Raw genomic sequence first — 17,737 nt, 5'->3', positions numbered from 1 at the left:
ATATAAAGCAACCATGTTTATTCAGAAATTTTGGACTAAATGCTCAATTCATATGGATTAGTTTTACAACATTTTTATTACATTTTTGAAGCATCAAAGTGGTTGTTGTGTAGCTGTCAATGGAGGGACAGAAAACTCTTAGATTTTATCCTCATTTGTGTTCCGAAGATGAACGAAAGTCTTACCTGTTTGTATTGATTGAGGAATCAATGAAAGGATTTTCATTTTTGGGTGAACTTTCCCTTTAAGCAGGGCCCTAAAGTGTCATCTAGGTGCCATGCAGGGACGTGCACAGACATTTTGAGGGGCAGGGGCTCAAGTGAAATAAAGGGCACTTCTCATACGTATTTTTTTTCTTTTTATAAACAAAAAAGTATATATATTAACACAACTCTGACTTCCTTTTTAAAAAATGTATTAAAAAAGTTAATTAATTTTATCTTCCTCAAACTCACACAATTGTTTCATTTTCAAAAGATGTCTACAAAATAATCAGTTCACACAGAAACCATGGTCTCCTTAGTATTCACTAGGTTTATAGAGCAGCAAAGGAAAGCATTCCACAATGTGCATGTTTTGAAAACATTTTCTATGCTACTAGTTTCAAGTATATATGAAGAGTTCAGATGCAAAAGCCTCTAAGTGCCATCTGAAATTTTCTTCTAAAATTAGCATTTTTTTTCAAGCTCGTATATTTAAGTTCAGTAATTTAACTTAAATGACAATTAAGAAGTAATTTTCATTGCCAGTTATGTGAAATAAGTGAACATAAACATTCAAGCTTGATAAAAATGATCATTATAGAAGGAAATTTCAGATGGCACTTAGAGGCTTTTTCATCTGAACTCTTCATATTTGGAATAACCTAAATAACTGCATCAAGCAGAGGGGCGTGTTTTACTAATAATTTGTTTATTTTTGCACAAGGCACTACATCGTTTTAATTATTTTGGTGTTATCAGAATACATAACACTTTAAAATGAAACTTACAAAAATAATTTAGTAAAAATTCAATAAAAGCCAATGTCATGTATTTGTGGTTGTATGGAATACTATTTTATAAAGGTTTAGAGGAAATAAAAAAAGTAAAATTACTCATAAATAAAAAGTTAATTTATAAATATTGTTATTTGTAATTTTTAATGTTAACTTATTTCTACTCAGTTTTATTTATTAATGTAGGCTACCAGATGCAGTTACTCAGATTTACTACATTTTTTAGAGTGTATCCTCCATCTGTTTGCATCTGTAGATTTCTTCTAAATTCACCAATTTAGATTTCTAAATTTCAGGGGGAAAGACTCTTGATGTAAGTCATTAACTGAGGACGTTCTGTATGCAAATTAGGCGTCAACTAGTTAAAATGCGCACATTTGCATCTAATTGACAGGGCAATGCATGTATTTTAGGATAAACAAAATAACTAAAGCATATCACCTGGTGGTGATATATGCTTATTTTATTAACTTATTTTATTACATGGCTTGGTTGAATTCCAATGTAGAATGCGGTCTGTTATGTAAGGAATAATTGACGACAGGCCGTTGAATTATTAGAAAAATAATGCACACCCGAGGTGGTAATGCGGTCACGACGCGAAGCGGAGTGGCCGTTACACCTCGGGTGTGCATTATTTTTCTAATAATTCAACGGCCTGAAGTCAATTATTCCGCTTATACTACAGTTACCACACCTCGAAACATTGTTCAGATTATGTATTTCAAGACGTTTGTAAAGTTTTTGTCATTAAAACGCTCTTGTATGTAGGACTAATTTCTTACGCATCTAATCCCATGCCTCCGTTGCTAATTCCAAAACGTCATTTCAGAGTTAGCAACGGAGGTTTGAGCCGCTGATAGCAGACTAATGCTGGGGACACACGACTAGCTGACACATTCTCTGACTGGTTTCATCGACTGCAGCAGATTTTAAACACCGACTTTGAACACAGACTGAACGCGCTGAACACGCGTTTGGGCATTATCAATCATAAGTATCAAATTACATTCATAACCGGTCTTAAAGTGTGTTCCCGGCTTTATGCAGTTATTAATGCAGTTATTAGAGAGAGATGTTGCAATAATGAGACAGAAAAGCATGTGCGTCAATATTATTATTTATTAATTAATTCAATTCGTTTTAATTAATTTGTTAATTCTTTTTTTTCTTTCTATTATTGACAGATGACAGTAGACTAGCCAAATAAATGAAACCCAAAGCCCTTTTAACAAGTAGGCCTATCAATAATTATTTATTTGTTAAATTATCTGCAATAAAAATCCGTGCTGCAGGACTATCCATTTATTTAGCCTATATTCAGTTTTTTCTATTTCTATTGATTATAGATATGACTTTATAGTTTATTTATTCAAATTAAACTGCATGTTTCTATTGATTGTGAAGCTAGACATTGAAAGTTGCAGATCAAGCGCATGGGGCGGAATGCTTTTTCTTGTTATGAATTGTATCCTATTTTCCGTTATTACGGTTGACTACGCGAAGTGATATGGAACTGTAATGCGGTCAAGACCTGCCTGGAACTACTTTAGCCGTGCGTTTCCCTGAAAATAATGCACACCTTAGAACGTTCGTCAACCAATCATATTCAAGCATTCAACGGCCCTGTAGTATAATTCTTGATAAGAGACCGCTGTGCGGAGTATAACAGACCGTTGCCATGAAAAACAGAGGGTTGCTATGGACTCACAGGATTCTAACCGTAGAGACGGAGCGTACTATTTTCTTTAGCGGAAGCAATACAATCGGGTTTAACAATCGGGATTCGGGGGAGAGGGAGAGGGAGCGCTTCAGAACTCCTTACCTGATATTTAGATATACTATTCCTCAATAAATATATTTGTTTGACAGGGAAGCTGTGCGCAAACAGAAATATATATTATTAAAAAATAAAATAAAAAATAAAATAAAATAAAAAGCACCCCAGAAAAAAGGGCACTTTCTCTCCAGGAATAAAAAGGGCAGGTGCTCAAGCCCCCTTTGATGTCTATGTGTGCACGTGCCTGGTGCCATGACTGGTATGCAACAACATCTATAGCACACCAAATACCAAAAAACAATTACTAGATAATTGTGCTGCATGCACAAAATGCCCATAATTCCCAATAGCATTTTTCTTTTTTGTAAAGAGAGTCCCACAGAGACAATGTACATGTGTGTTCTTTTCAACAGCTGATAAACATTTAAAGCAATCTTCATTTAAGATCAAGTTTTCATTCTGAAAGAATGTGACATATACATCTGTGGAATTAAGCTGTTATTAGTGCTGAAAAGGTCATTGTAGTGTACATTATTTTACTGGCAATGCACACATGAAATGTGGAAAGTACTGCTGAAAGTTTTGGAAAGTACATCGAGGAGAAAAGGGGGAAATACCCCTCCTGAAGAACAATGTGCATTTAATGTGCATTACGGTTTAGCATGTACAATATGCGGATGCATCAGCCAATGTGTTAATAGGGGAAACACATAGAAACAATTTCCTATTTAACTGTCAACACAAAATGTAAAATTACATACTGTAGTAAAATAATATAATAATTATTCATCTAAAGGGGTAAGAAGGGCCTTTACCTGGGGCATTTTGCATTAATGGAAAAAAAGGTAATGCACATTTATAGCAAGATTCTTTCCAATTTAAGCATTAATAAGGACAAAAGAGGTGGAGAACAAAGAGGCTGTACTGCCAGATGAAAAGAGCACAGGCTGAGCTAAGATACTGAGTTTGTGATTTCATCTTCCCCATATTGTAACACAAACTTAATTTAAAAGCATTACAAAGTAATTTTAACATACCTGCTCTGGTACAACACATATAACTTTATTTAATATATAATAAATATAGTGGTTGAGTGCAACATTATAGCAGCAAATGGACGCTTTCTAAACACTTCACAAAGATTCAAAAGCTTTGCGAATCATTTGTTTTGAACCAGTGATTCAGAGCGTGTATCAAACGGCCTAAATCAGTCAGTGAATCATTTTGCAATTGGTTCAATTGATCAAAGTTTGGTTTTCCCCATCACTAGTTGTAGGCAAAGAGCAGATGAGGTCAATCGAAGAAGATAATCCAAGAAAAAGAGGTAAAAATCCAAAAGGTAACAAAACAACGAAACCACAAGCATATTGGCACATTTACACAACAACGATGAACTAAAAATGGAAACGTTTTTCGTTTGTGTTTTAGTGTACAGACGACAATATTATCGTAATGATCCCCGTTCCCGGATCCGCGAATACGACTAAAAACGCTGTATTCTGCTGCCAGACCAGTAGTTGGCGATGTCACTTTGTAAAGAAACACTATACGCACCTGCATACTTTATTTTATTTTATTTGTTATGAAGACGAACAAGTAACAAACATAGCATAGCATACAATATTACAAAGCAAATTGTGACTCGCCTGTAGACTGAACAGGTAAAGCACATGCGCATGACGTCACCACTTTCACAAATGAGCTTTTTTTGTAGTTAACGAAAAGACAATTACTATATAGTTTCCAAAAACGTGCACTTTGAAACCCGTTGAAACCCGTCAAAAGGTGTCGTGTAAATGACCGGCCAAAATGAATAAAAAGTTTTCCATTTTTTATTAAAAATGGTGTGGTGTAAACAACCCACAGTGGATGAACTCAAAACTGAAACTCAGGCTTAATATTACGTAGAGATTTTGATGAATCCAGTGTGCTACTCAAGGCTTTTGAAACTGATCACCAAAAAGCTCACTGATTCTGTCATATTATTACATATTTATAATTAATTATGAGTAAATAATTGAGTTGATTTGTACCAAAAAGTATAATACTTTATTAAAACGTGCATGTCTACAAATCACGAATGACAGCAGAGTATATCAAATTTCCAACATTGTCATTGCATGAACTGTGATTTTATATTTTAAAAAAAGGACAAGAATAGGCCTAGTCTAAAAACTATTATATACAAATTAATTCATTCTGTCTGCTGTGCTGTGAAAGGGAAAGACATGCTGAGCAGTCGACGCACCCACTTCCATTCAGTCAATCAGACAAACAAGATTCCAAGTCTCAGTCAGACTCAAATCATAGTTTAGTGAGGAAGAGTAGTCATTCAGTGGATCAAACTAATAATATACACATTCACAGCCCGCAATCGCTTCTCTCGGGTCACACTATAGAATTAAAGGCATTAAGGCAAGCCAAAAATGTACAGACTCGGGTACAAATCAAAAGTGCATGACATGATTACTGTCATATGTCAAGAGATCACATTTTATTAATAAATAAATAAATAATAGAGCCTGATGGTAACCAAATTTTGCATAAAGATCTGATTGTATTTAAAGTAATTAATTCTATTTAAAGAGGCACATATACACTGACAATAATTGTCCACAAGATGGAGATCTTACACTGGGAAAATACTGTGATATTTAATGCAAGGAAAACAGCCACCACAGATCTACGAGAGACTGTGAAGACAAGTAGCTGTTACAAACTCCAGCGTTGTGCAAACTATCTGTGATTTACAAGGCATCCATTGAGGAGTGGATGATATTTAAATCCAAATGGCAATTGAACTACATAGAATGGAACCCAAACTTCTGGTTTTAAGTTCTAAATTGCTTAAATCAGTTGAATTAAGTCGTATTTAATGAATAAAAAATAACTATTTGTTTTTCTGAGTGAAACTTGCATCGTAGAAATGTGTTTTGGCCAAGTTGCATTACAGCTAAAAATATTTAAAATACCCTAATAAAACTAAGTTCAACCATGTTACTCCAAGGAAATGTGTATAATAGTAATAATATCCTTGTGTAATAGCCCTCATGTTCATTGTCTCGTCTAGCTTTCTTCATGTAACCAGATGAGTTTTGTCAAGTCAGAGGCATTAAATGCATAGTTGAACAAACTCTGGGTTTCAGAGTAAGTTTAGAGTTGACACAACTATACAAAGCCAACCTGGTTTAGATCTGGGGCCTACACTCTAGACAAAGATGGTTCTTTAAAGGTTCTTTACACGTACAATAGTTCTATTTAGTTCTATTTAGTACCGTGTCGTCCTGAAGAACCATTTATATGCTGAAATGGTTCTTTGTGTAAGAGTTCAGGGTTCTTTATTCCTGCCTTTTTGTTTTTCAAATCTGTAACAGTCAAAGCTCCCTCATTACTGATTTTCTGGAGCTCAGCCATACAGTTACACACACACTGCCAACATACTCTCAACAGGTAAATGATTTCTTTCTTAAAATGTCTGTAAATTACAACTTTAAAAATTGGAACAATCATTTCCTAACAATCATATCTTTTTAGTTTAACAGAACATGTAAACCTAACGCAGGGCTAGTTGTAACACGCTTGTTTTAAATACTTCCGCACATGCTTGGATGACGAAACTTTGTGTATTTACTAGTTGCCATATCAACACTATATAGAAAAAAAAATTCCGCCAATTTTTTTTTTTTTTTTTGAAGATATCCATAGACATTTATTAAACCATAGCAAAAGTAGGCCTACATTTCTTACTTAAGTTGAGTTTCATCTCTATTTTTTGTGTTTATTTAAAATAAGACAAATCTGATATTATTTTAGTCTCCAAGATGTTATTTAATAGTTGAGATAGTTCTTTAATGCTTCGCTAACTAGCAGAAGACACTAGCAGGGTTTAAACAAAGTCCTTTTAGGCAAGTCGTGCCACTCGGCCGCCATCTTGGCAACGCCTCCGGGCAGCTATTTCGGACTAACAAGACCAGGCTCCTATCTAAATGAATGGGCAGAGAGTCAGAACTGCACTTTCACTGGTCACCGGGACATAAAAACTGCATGTATAGAAACAGCAGTAAAATATGATAAAAATTGCTGAAAAAGTTTGATGACTTTGCCCCAAAATAAGGTTTAAAACGCCTTTTCCCCCACAGGTTATACTTTACTACGCAAGCGCAAGGGTTCACGACACCAACTTCATTTACGTCTCTATCCAGAATGCCGGTGTTGTGCAATAATCAATGTCAATATTTTTCTCCATTATTTAAATATAACCAGGTTTGCACTTTATCAGTAATAACAATGTATTGTATAGGTCAGTTGTTTTAACTTATTCATTAATCGGTTCAAAGGAGTCATTAGTTCGCGAATTGGACGTTTGTGTGATTATCCCAGCAGTTAGGACATGGACATCCCACAAGGTTAGTGTCAACACAGAAAACATTATTTAGAGCAGGGGTCGGCAAGTAACTTTGGCCGCGGGCCAATATTTTTTTTTAGCCAGTAGATGGCGGGCCAGCTACACGGAGTAGGCCTATGGATACAAATTAAATACTCTTATATAGGCCTATAATTGTGGAATATGATGTGTCCGTCACCGTCCGTGGATCATTCATTCAATCTTTTTTTTTTCAAATTAAAACCAAAAATAAAAAGATGAAAAACGACTTGTTTTTCCATTATTTATTTCCTGAACTGAAATGAAATGAAAAAAAACGAATAAGGACGGATTTTCTGATTTTCTGATTGTGCTCAGATCAAAAATAGAAAAAATGAATTACTGGATTAGACAAATTTTAATTTTGATTTTTAATTTTTAATTTAACACCTTATGCATATATCAAGGAAATCATTTTAAACAGATCAAGTACTATTGTGGTAACAGATTACAGCCATTTTAATAAAGGTGTGAATAGCAATCATGCCTCATTCCGTACAGTCCGACTTTTGAACTTTATTCCTTTTTTTTTATTATTATTATTTATTTGGGGACACACACATACACACCTAAGGTTTAAGGAGTTCTGCGCGGAACTGTTTTTTTTTCCGTCCCGCTCCCACAAGGTTATATTCAGCAACCGCTTAAAATATACTCGGTGTTCACCCGCTTTATTTCCCGACCTGGGGTGCGTTTCCCGAAAGCATCGTTAGCCAACTATGGTCGCAAGTTCCGTCGTTATCAGCATAGTTCAACGATTTGGTGTTTCCCGAAACCATCGTTCAAACGAACGTTCGCAAACAGCATCGCAAACTTGTGTGGTTGGAACGACAGCTCTCGAGCTGTCGTTAGAAGCATAGTTTCTAGTTTACATTAGATGTAGACTGAATAAATCCTTATCTTTAGCAAAATAAGCAAGCTGACATTCAGTACAACCCGTGTTATTTATTTAGAATACATACAAATGTAATTTATGTCTTTTAGTTTGTCAAGAGATTTAAAGCACCGTTTTTGAAGACTGCGCATGTGCGAACGTGCTCTACTATGTAATAACGAGCCAAATATTGAGTCTGGTAATAAAGCAAAATAACTGAGAAAAATTAGAAATGGTCTTCAGATGCCATGTCTGTAACTTATATGACAAAATCTAGCGTTAATTCGATCTCAAACAGATTAATTAAAATAAGCTATTAGTCCACCACGTGCGAGACGTCATAAACCAACGTGGTTGAACGATACTTTGCGACAGACGGTTTCGGGAAACAGTCGTGACTAGCTAGTTGATTTCTCCAACGATGCATCGTACTATGGTAGTTAAGCAGCGAGCTATATAGTTGTACGGGAAACGCACCCCTGACGGGTCCACAAAATTTTTATCTCGTTTCCATAATCTCACATTCAAATGTCTCTAACGGAAAGAAGGAGATTAAGTAGCCTATAATAATTATAAATGCTATACAAAAATTGTGTTCGTGTCAATATAAATATTAGGCTATTTTAACATGGTACTGTCAGCAGAGAAAAAAAATGCCACAGAAAAAAAAAAAGAAATATAAATAACATAAATTAAATAGGACAAAGCCTATCACTCAAATTTCTAAGCAACATAAACGAAAATCACATTGCCCTACTGACGAAATGAAGTAGGCTATTTTCTGCCGAACTATTTCAAACATCCTTGCAAAAACAGAATGTTGTTGACCGACAATGGTTTCAGTACCAAACAGCTCCTCAGAGCTAGGTGTACAGGCGGTCAGAATTAAGTGTGGATACGCTGTCAAAAGATGTCGGGAGTGCGAGTGGGCTATTGTCAGTCAGACCGCCCGCTCCGTCCAAAGTACACCAGAGTTCTGACCGCTACCGTCTTTTGACGCGCGAATGGACACAAAGTGGTCAAGCGTATAACTAGACGCGGCAGGCGCGAATTTGACGCGCTATTCGAGTCCGGTGTGAACGCACAGTTTTATTTTAAAATGTAATCCCGCGCCGCATGATTCCCTATGGGTGTTTCACACAGTATGCGGCGGTGAAATCGCCGTGCGACTACGGCTTTTCTCAAGTAGTGGAAGAGTTTTGTGCAGCATTTAGGACTTCCAAAATAATCCGGCGGGCCAGAAAATATTGCTGGCGGGCCAGTTTTGGCCCGCGGGCCGCCAGTTGCCGTTCCCTGATTTAGAGAGTAATTTTATGTCAGCTGAATGTGCGGAACGCATTTCAGAGAAGATAAGGCAACTTATTTTAGCACAATTCACACCCAGCGGTAATTCAGGAAACAAAAAATCTCTGAATGCTCCACATGAAACTTTGGTCTTCCGACCGTTTACCATAATGTCGTTTTATTTTGATTAATATGCGTGCGGGAGAGAGAGCAAGACAGCGCTTAATTTGTTTACACTTTCGCCTGGCGAAGAAAGAGAGAGAGTGCGCGCGCGCGACCGGGGCTCTCTCTCTCTCTCCGCTGTCGCAAAACCTCAACTGTGCACATGCGTCAGTGGAACCAGACGATAGGCTTAAATATTTCCCGGCTTGACTTTTAAAAGCAGATGATTGGCTTTCCAGCGGGAGGGGCGGGACATGTGCATACAACCGCCATCTTTGCCGTTACGGGTTTTCCTTATATAGTTGTATTGAGGATCGAGGAAGTGGCATGTCTCTTATATAAATTGTCTCTGGTTTAAAGCAGCACTCAGTAGCTTCGGGATTTCTTCGCTGTATCCTTCGGATGAGACGTTAAACCGAGGTCCTGACTCTCTGTGGTCATTAAAAATCCCAGGATGTCTTTCGAAAGAGTAGGGGTGTAACCCCGGTGTCCTGGCCAAATTTGCCCCTTGGCCTCTGTCCATCATGGCCTCCTAATCATCCCCATATACTGATTGGCTTCATCACTGTCTCCTCTCCACCAGTAAGCTGGTGTGTGGTGGGCATTCTGGCGCAATATGGCTGCCGTCGCATCATCCAAGTGGATGCTGCACATTGGTGGTGGTTGAGGAGATTCCCCCCTTCTATGTAAAGCGCTTTGAGTGTAGAGAAAAGCGCTATATAAATGTAATGAATTATTATTATTATTATTATTCTCGCAGGTTTCTCTCTAGAGCTCCCCCCACAGCTTCGGAATAGATATTTGACAACACTGTCGTAAAAACTCGTTGGTGATTCTCGAGACACCAGATGCTAGTAGATCAACGACATCAAAGCAGATGGGACATTCTTTAAAACGTCTTCTTCATTCGGGTTCGGACAGTGTGAGGGAGCGCAATAATGACAGCATTTTAGCAGATTTCTTTTGGCCGTAAAGCAATTGTTTACATCGCGAGACCTGATATCACGCGAGACTTCCTGACGCAGCGGCCGGCGGCCCGCCGGCTCAAAGTTGCAAGTGCGTATTTTCCGCTCACGGGCACCAGGGGGGTGCGAAACGACCACCATTCAACCCGAAATAAGTAATATAACCATTCCAATGACTCCGAAGCTGTTCAGTTAAGGTAAAAAAAGTTACTTAGTTCACCTTTAAACCCCAGTTGTGCAGGCGGGGGCATGTTGTAACACTGCGTTACAATGTGCCCCTATTAGAAATATGCCATTATATTCTATACTTTTATTAATTTTATGGAGAAAACGTGAGAAAAAGGTGAATAAAGACTGAGAGTCCATGTTCAGAAATTACTAATTATTTATTTGTTTTGAACTATGTTGTATAGCTGTGTTTTCATGTGTTCATAGTCAAAACTCAAAAATGAGTTTATATTTAATTATTAAAAATTGCCATTATTTTATATGAAAAAGTTTTTTAATTGTATTTTATTTAGAAAATATTTTAGTTTGTTTTGTATATTTTTTTTATTAGATCAGATAACATTTTAAGCTGTCATATGTCATGTTACAATGTGCCCCACACATGTTACAATGGACCCCACCTATGGGGCATGTTGTCACATTTCACTTCCATTCTTTCGGGGTATATCAATAAAAATGTTTTACTGTATTAATAAAACAAAAACACATAATTGTACTTGTACTGTACATGTGGGAAATTAATGTGGGAAAAAATAAATACTCTGAACCATAAGTAGATTTACACAAACTGAGAAAGTCAAAAAGCGTTACTTTGTGCCCCGCTCTCCCCTACTCATCTTCTCTTCTCCACAAAGTAACAGAGATATGGAATTTATGACCATATTTTTTTTTTTTATTATGACTTTATGCCTAAACATACCCAGTCACACAACAAACATTAAAGCTATACCATGACTTTATATCACTTTTTCCTTTTAACATGGTGAAGAGCTCATACTGTCCATTTTTGCTAATTTTGGTCCGCATTAACATACTTGTTTTTACATAATCAAATGGAAGAGACACGATGTAACTCTAAACTCAATTGTGTATTTCAGATGCTGTCTCATATCATAACCTCATCATCTGCAGAGAGAAACTGCCTCTCAGAATACACACATAATGAAGGAGGTAAAGACATCATAGGGGATTGTGAAGATATTTCACTAGAACTTGGTCTTCATTACATCTATATCGTGTTCAATGTCAATTGGTATTTATTAATGTATTCAGCCAACAACTGTTATTAGAGCACTGTCATTTTTGCACTTTTCACATTATATATATATATATATACAAAACTATAATTTATATAAATATATAAATAATTTATAAAAAAGAATATGAAGATAATATACTAATAGTAATGAAAATAAATATTGTTGAAAATATTATGTATAACACCATTAAGGTTCTATATAGCACTTTCAAAGCATGGTTCTTTATGGAACCTTATAAAAAGGGTTCTATTTAGCACCAAAAAGGGTTCTGCTATTGTTACAAGCCGAAGAACCCTAATTTGGTGCTGCTTAGAACCATTTTTCTTAATACAATGAAGCTGGTTTAGGTGGCTAGCCAGGTTTCAGTTTAGTTTACCCTACCCTGGGTTTTAGGCACCATGAAAGTGGCTAAAAAAAGTATTTTCTTTTACAGTTGGTCTCATCTTTAGACAGAAATAATAATATGAATTATAATATAAATAAATTATATAAATTAGAAGACTAAAAGCCACCCTAGAGTGAGCAAAAGCTTACTGCATTCTTAATACACTTCACTTCCATAAATAAATGAATGGGCCTAAAGGCAGTATCAGTATTTACTGTTGTATTCGCCCCATCTGAAATATCTCAACATGCATGAACAATACAAAACTATCGATGTAATTCATGGTACGAATAAGCCATGGAATTTACAACTGATCCAAATCATTTAGCATACTTGCATTAACAGTATTTCCAACGCTACAGTAAACATTGTGTACATACATGCCACAGTTTACAGTTGTGATCCTCCATTGGTAGCATGCTTGTGGAAACTCTACAAACATCTGCTTGCATTGTGGTTAATTCAGTCACACTTACACAATACAATTGCCATGATTAAATAATATTCATCAGTACCTGCATAGTAGGTGATTCATTCAAAGTATGTTAAGCATGAATTACAGTAGCAGTTGAGCTGGCATATGACAGTAAGTGATTAAACCCAATTAATTTGAAATGTATATTTTTCCATTTTTACATTTCCATTGACTTCTATTCAAACATGTCTCCTCATTGGCTGATGTACTACACTGTAAGAAGAAGAAAACAGTACTGGCAATTTTCTGCTGAACATCATCTGTTAAGCTTATGGACATTTCTTTAAACCCAAAAACAACTCAATGTAAACCGGGTTAAACACCTGTAGAGAATACATATGGAAATACAGTATTGGGCACTATTTTGACTGACTTTTTTGAGTGTTTATGTGCTTAAGGATTTGAATTTCTTTCTTTTTTTTAAGTATATTTTGCAGTAAACACATCATCTAACATCTATCTATCATTCTCATTATTTTGTCAACCTGTCACTCTCAGTCTCAGGCATTATTGGTTATTGCTTATTTGGAAGAAATCCAAAGGACAATGCAAGATTCTCTCCATCACGTCTCTTCTGTCTTCACATCGAAAATGCTACTCCTTATAATTTATCTATCCAGAAAATGTACCGAAGAATTGACAGGTGTCTAAAATATTTCAAAATACCTTTTCAAAATGAAATCTGAAATCTGCCCCACAAATAATTCTGGGTAGATCAGAGGGAGACAGTTGTTCCCAATGCTATGCTGTAAATGAAAACAATGAGCCGCTGGTTATTAGAAAAGTCCATGCTGTTCAGAAGCACATCTGCAAACAGTGAGATCCATCATGGTCTGACTTGATCAAACACAAGCAAAACAACTCAGGTATGGATTTGCACAGTGTAATATCACAGCTTTGATATTAAATAAACATCAGGAACAAAAACAATATCTTTATTAAATGAAAATAACATTGGATCAAACATGCAGCACCGCTAGTGGATATTGCCAGCGCCTGGTTGTGGCTGTGGATGTGGGAATACTGTGCTCATGAAACATTTGTAAGAAACATTAATTAAACATGATCTTTGTCTCTTATGGAAAGAGTTTGAAGAGCATTCTGATGTTCTCAAAAAAGATCTGAGTTCTAATGGTTCTTAGACAACCCTGTCATAAAGATCAGACTATAGCATGAATTGCCATGTTGGTTAATGCTTGTTTAATTGCTTGTCTAGTTAGGTAGACTAGTACATTTTATAGATTTTATAAATATGTTTGATGGCAGAGCGGCTTGGGATGAACTTTTCTGATTTGTTTGTGTGCTGACAACATGCTGTGCTTTATACTAACAGTGACTATCAGACTGTCAGCATGCTATTGCCATCAAATCACTTTTGTAGCGAATCCACATCTAAAACAATACATTTAAGACTCCACTTTTTTTGTTTGTTGATCCATGTATGCATAGATAAGTGCTGCATTTTTAAGAATTCATATCAAGTTAAAAACAGTGCAACCTTTAAAAATGCATCTCAACACTTGTTTGTTGCGTCCATCCAGCTGTTTTTAAACAGAAGAAGCAGAACAAACAGAAGAAGCCCAGCGAACAGGAAATCTCAGATGAATGTAATGGGATGAGGTTCTCTCAAAGTTATGAACAAAATGTGTATTAGAATATTCGTTCAAAGTAAGTCCTTTTATAATGTTCTCAAGAAAACAAAAACATAGTTAATAGTTTAAACATCGTTCATGGCGCGTTTTTCCCCCTGAAATGTTTTTAAAAGCAATTCTACTTGATTCAGAATGTTCCGAGACCATTCAAAAGTAACAATCCCATAATGTTCAAAGAATGAACAATTCAATTTGTCCTTAATGAAACAGGAAAAAAACAAAAAGGAAAAAAAACAACAAAAAAAACTGTTTTTAAAATGTTATAATGTTCAGAGAACATTTAGAAATAACGTTTTCATCATAACATAATGGGAATATTAGCAAACCATTCTCAGAACATATTTTTGTTAGCTGGGAGCATTATTAGGCTCTACAATGCTTCTCCAAGAAGTTTTACTCTTTGACTATAGTCGATTTTGAAAACTTTTTTTCTTTACCTGCAAAAAGTTCTGTTTCAAAGAAAAAAAGGTTGTGTGTGTGTGAATCAGACATCACTCTGGGAAGATTTTCAAATTGACTTATCTTTCAGATTTGCTTGTCACACAATGCTATATGTCTTCAGGCGACTTATATAGGTTCATATCACACTTACTAATACAAACCTAGTCATTTTGGAGCTTGACAGCCCCAAGCCTCAGTCACTTTCATTAGGGAAGACTTAATGAAGATGTAACATTTGTAATTCAATGTTGTTAGTGCGCTATATAAACACCTATTCCTCCATTTATCTGCAACAAATTAAAACCGTAGAAGTTCAAGTCCATAACTACAACATCCTAAAAATAGTTCCAGTTCTCCTTATCTGTTCAGCCAGGATTTTTCACTTCAGTTCAGTTCGATTTTAAAGCTGCAGTCCGTAACCTATAGCGGTTCATACACAGAACTGCATGCGTCTTGCGGAAGAACATTTTAGCCGGATCTCCTTCTCTCTATTTCTGTCTATGACGAGTCTCGCAGGAACTGGGCTACTCCACAGTGGTAAGACCCGAACTAGTCTAAAATAGTACCAATATAAACCCTTATTATAGGTGTACCATAGTGATTCAGGATGAGACAAAAACATATGAAAATAGATTCATAATGTACTCGCTTATTATATTTGTACAGTTATGAACTGCAGCTTTAATTCAGTCCATCTGCCGTTTCTTTACACTTTGAACAGACAAATCTTGGTGACATTCTCTCAAGACATTTGTGTTGCTGTTGGCAGGCCTTTAGTTGCAATGCTGTTCCCAAAATAATAACTCAAGTGAATAGCCTACCCCATTATTATATATCCTTCATATTTGTACACAGAGACTTACACCCTCTCATGCCAGGAGGATGTTGGTCATTTATTATTTCATCCCTGTACCTAATTTCTAAGAAGTTAAAACTTTTACAAGTATCTCCATTATTGAAAATTGTGACCTTGTTATTCAACATTTGTGTTTCACAGAAAAAAAATAAGTAATGCGAGTTGACGCAAGCCAGTTAATAATGCCAGATTTTTCCTTTAAGAAGCCTTGTTGGGGACAGCAGCACCAGGAGCTCTACAGTAAGCCTTGATTTAATAGCGTCTCATTGGTATTAGTTGGTGGTGTCCATGCTGAAGTTTAGCATTCATGCTGCAGTTTGCCTCTGGCGCTCTGAGAACAGAAGTTTCTCTACAGTAGGATTATGCGCACTGCATGCTAACGTAAAGAACTAAACGTGTTGATCCTACCCACATCACGTTGCACACAAGTTCATTATTTAACCATCTTCATTTTGCATGAGCTCAGCAAAGCCCTGTGTTGCTTCGACCTTAAGTAAATGTGAAAGCACTCACAGGAGCAAAAATATGATAGAGCTGTAGTCTTGAGATGGTGTAGTCCATTTTTATATCGCTTCATCAATAAACTATATTGGAGCTCTTAAAATGTTCAACATCATTTGACTCTCTGATAAAAACTTCAATAATCCGCCTGGTGTCAACGCCGGTCCACTCATGGCTTAGATCTGGCTGTAATGACTACATGAATCACTTGATGGCACTGTTGGAGAAAGGATTTGAAACAGACTTGTCTGCACAAATGATTGCCATATGATTCAAACTGAACGTCTAATGATGTCCAATGATAAGTTGTGATGATGTACATTCAGAAAATTTATCAATTTCAGTAGATCAGAAATTGGGATATCAGAGATGTCAAAGTTTGCATTCTAAGGATCTTAAATGTATAATTGTCCCCTTCATTAAAATTTAAAAACTCTGTAGTAATTAAACAGCCTTTATAGTCTCTCTAACCCTCCCCCCTTTTTATTTATTTTTAATTTTTTTGAGATTAGAGAGACTAATTAGAGAGACTAATAAAAGCTGTTTTTACAACATAGAGTGGTTTAGTTTGCCCAATGGGGACAGACATAGGTATCAAAAGTATCACAGAATTATCCGATGCTACACGTGTCGTATATTCCAAGTATTTTGGGGGTATATGTCGCGTTTCTCTTAGTCTTAATTTCTCACAACACGTGTACGTTTTTTTTTTGGGTGAGACTACTATTGGACGAGTGCAAGCGGGACATTTTTTACAAATTCTCCTCTTGTGGTCTGAAAAAGAAAGAATGACATACAGCTTTAGAACAACACCAGGGTGAGTAAATTATGACTTAATTTTCCTTTTAGAACGACTATCACTTTAATCATTGAAGGGAAGTTGACAAATAAGATATCGATTTCATTAGCTGACACAGACTGAATTATTTTCACAAATGTATGAGTTGACCTAGATAAAGAAAGCTATAACAGACGCAGGTAATACTCTATACACTGATAACTTCACTAAAGCAGCCCAAGCTGTCGTTGCTAGTTCTAAAGTGACTTGTTTTTTAATTACATTAGTAATGGACAGACAGCTTTACTGTAGCTCAGTGGTAAGAGCATTGCGTTAACAACGCAAGGTTGTGGGTTCGATCCCAGGGGATTGCACATACCTATGTATAAATGTATAGGATAATGCAATGTAAGTCGCTTTGGATAAAAGCGTCTGCCAAATGCATAAATGAAAATGTAATGGAGGCTTGGCCTCTTCTGTTTAAAGCTGCCGTCGGCAACATTTTTTTGATCATATTCAGTGAAATTGACACTATAATCCGACAGAACAACATAAATAAGGTGGTTTTAGAAAAAAACCCGAGCTTCTAACTCCACCTGGAGCGTGTTATTTGTTTTGCAAAAATCCACCGCTCCCGGATCATCGGGTCCAATCAGCGCAGGGGGGTGTGAGATCTGACTGTCAATCACAGGTCGTGCACACGCCACAGATCCCCCCTCACTCGCGCACGTTAATATCACATGCACACGCCACGCCTGAAGTTCCTGGAGATTGCATGAAGCGTGATGGCGGAGAGAAAATCTACTAACAAGCTTCCAATTCCTCGGTTATTGCTATCTATGGATAGATTAGCCAGGGCAGCCTACCTCCGAGTCCATGGTGTTGATAGATGCTGA

Source organism: Leuciscus leuciscus (assembly GCF_965113295.1).
Source record: "Leuciscus leuciscus genome assembly, chromosome: 17".
Taxonomy (NCBI): domain Eukaryota; kingdom Metazoa; phylum Chordata; class Actinopteri; order Cypriniformes; family Leuciscidae; genus Leuciscus; species Leuciscus leuciscus.
This window is presented reverse-complemented; position numbering follows the sequence as displayed.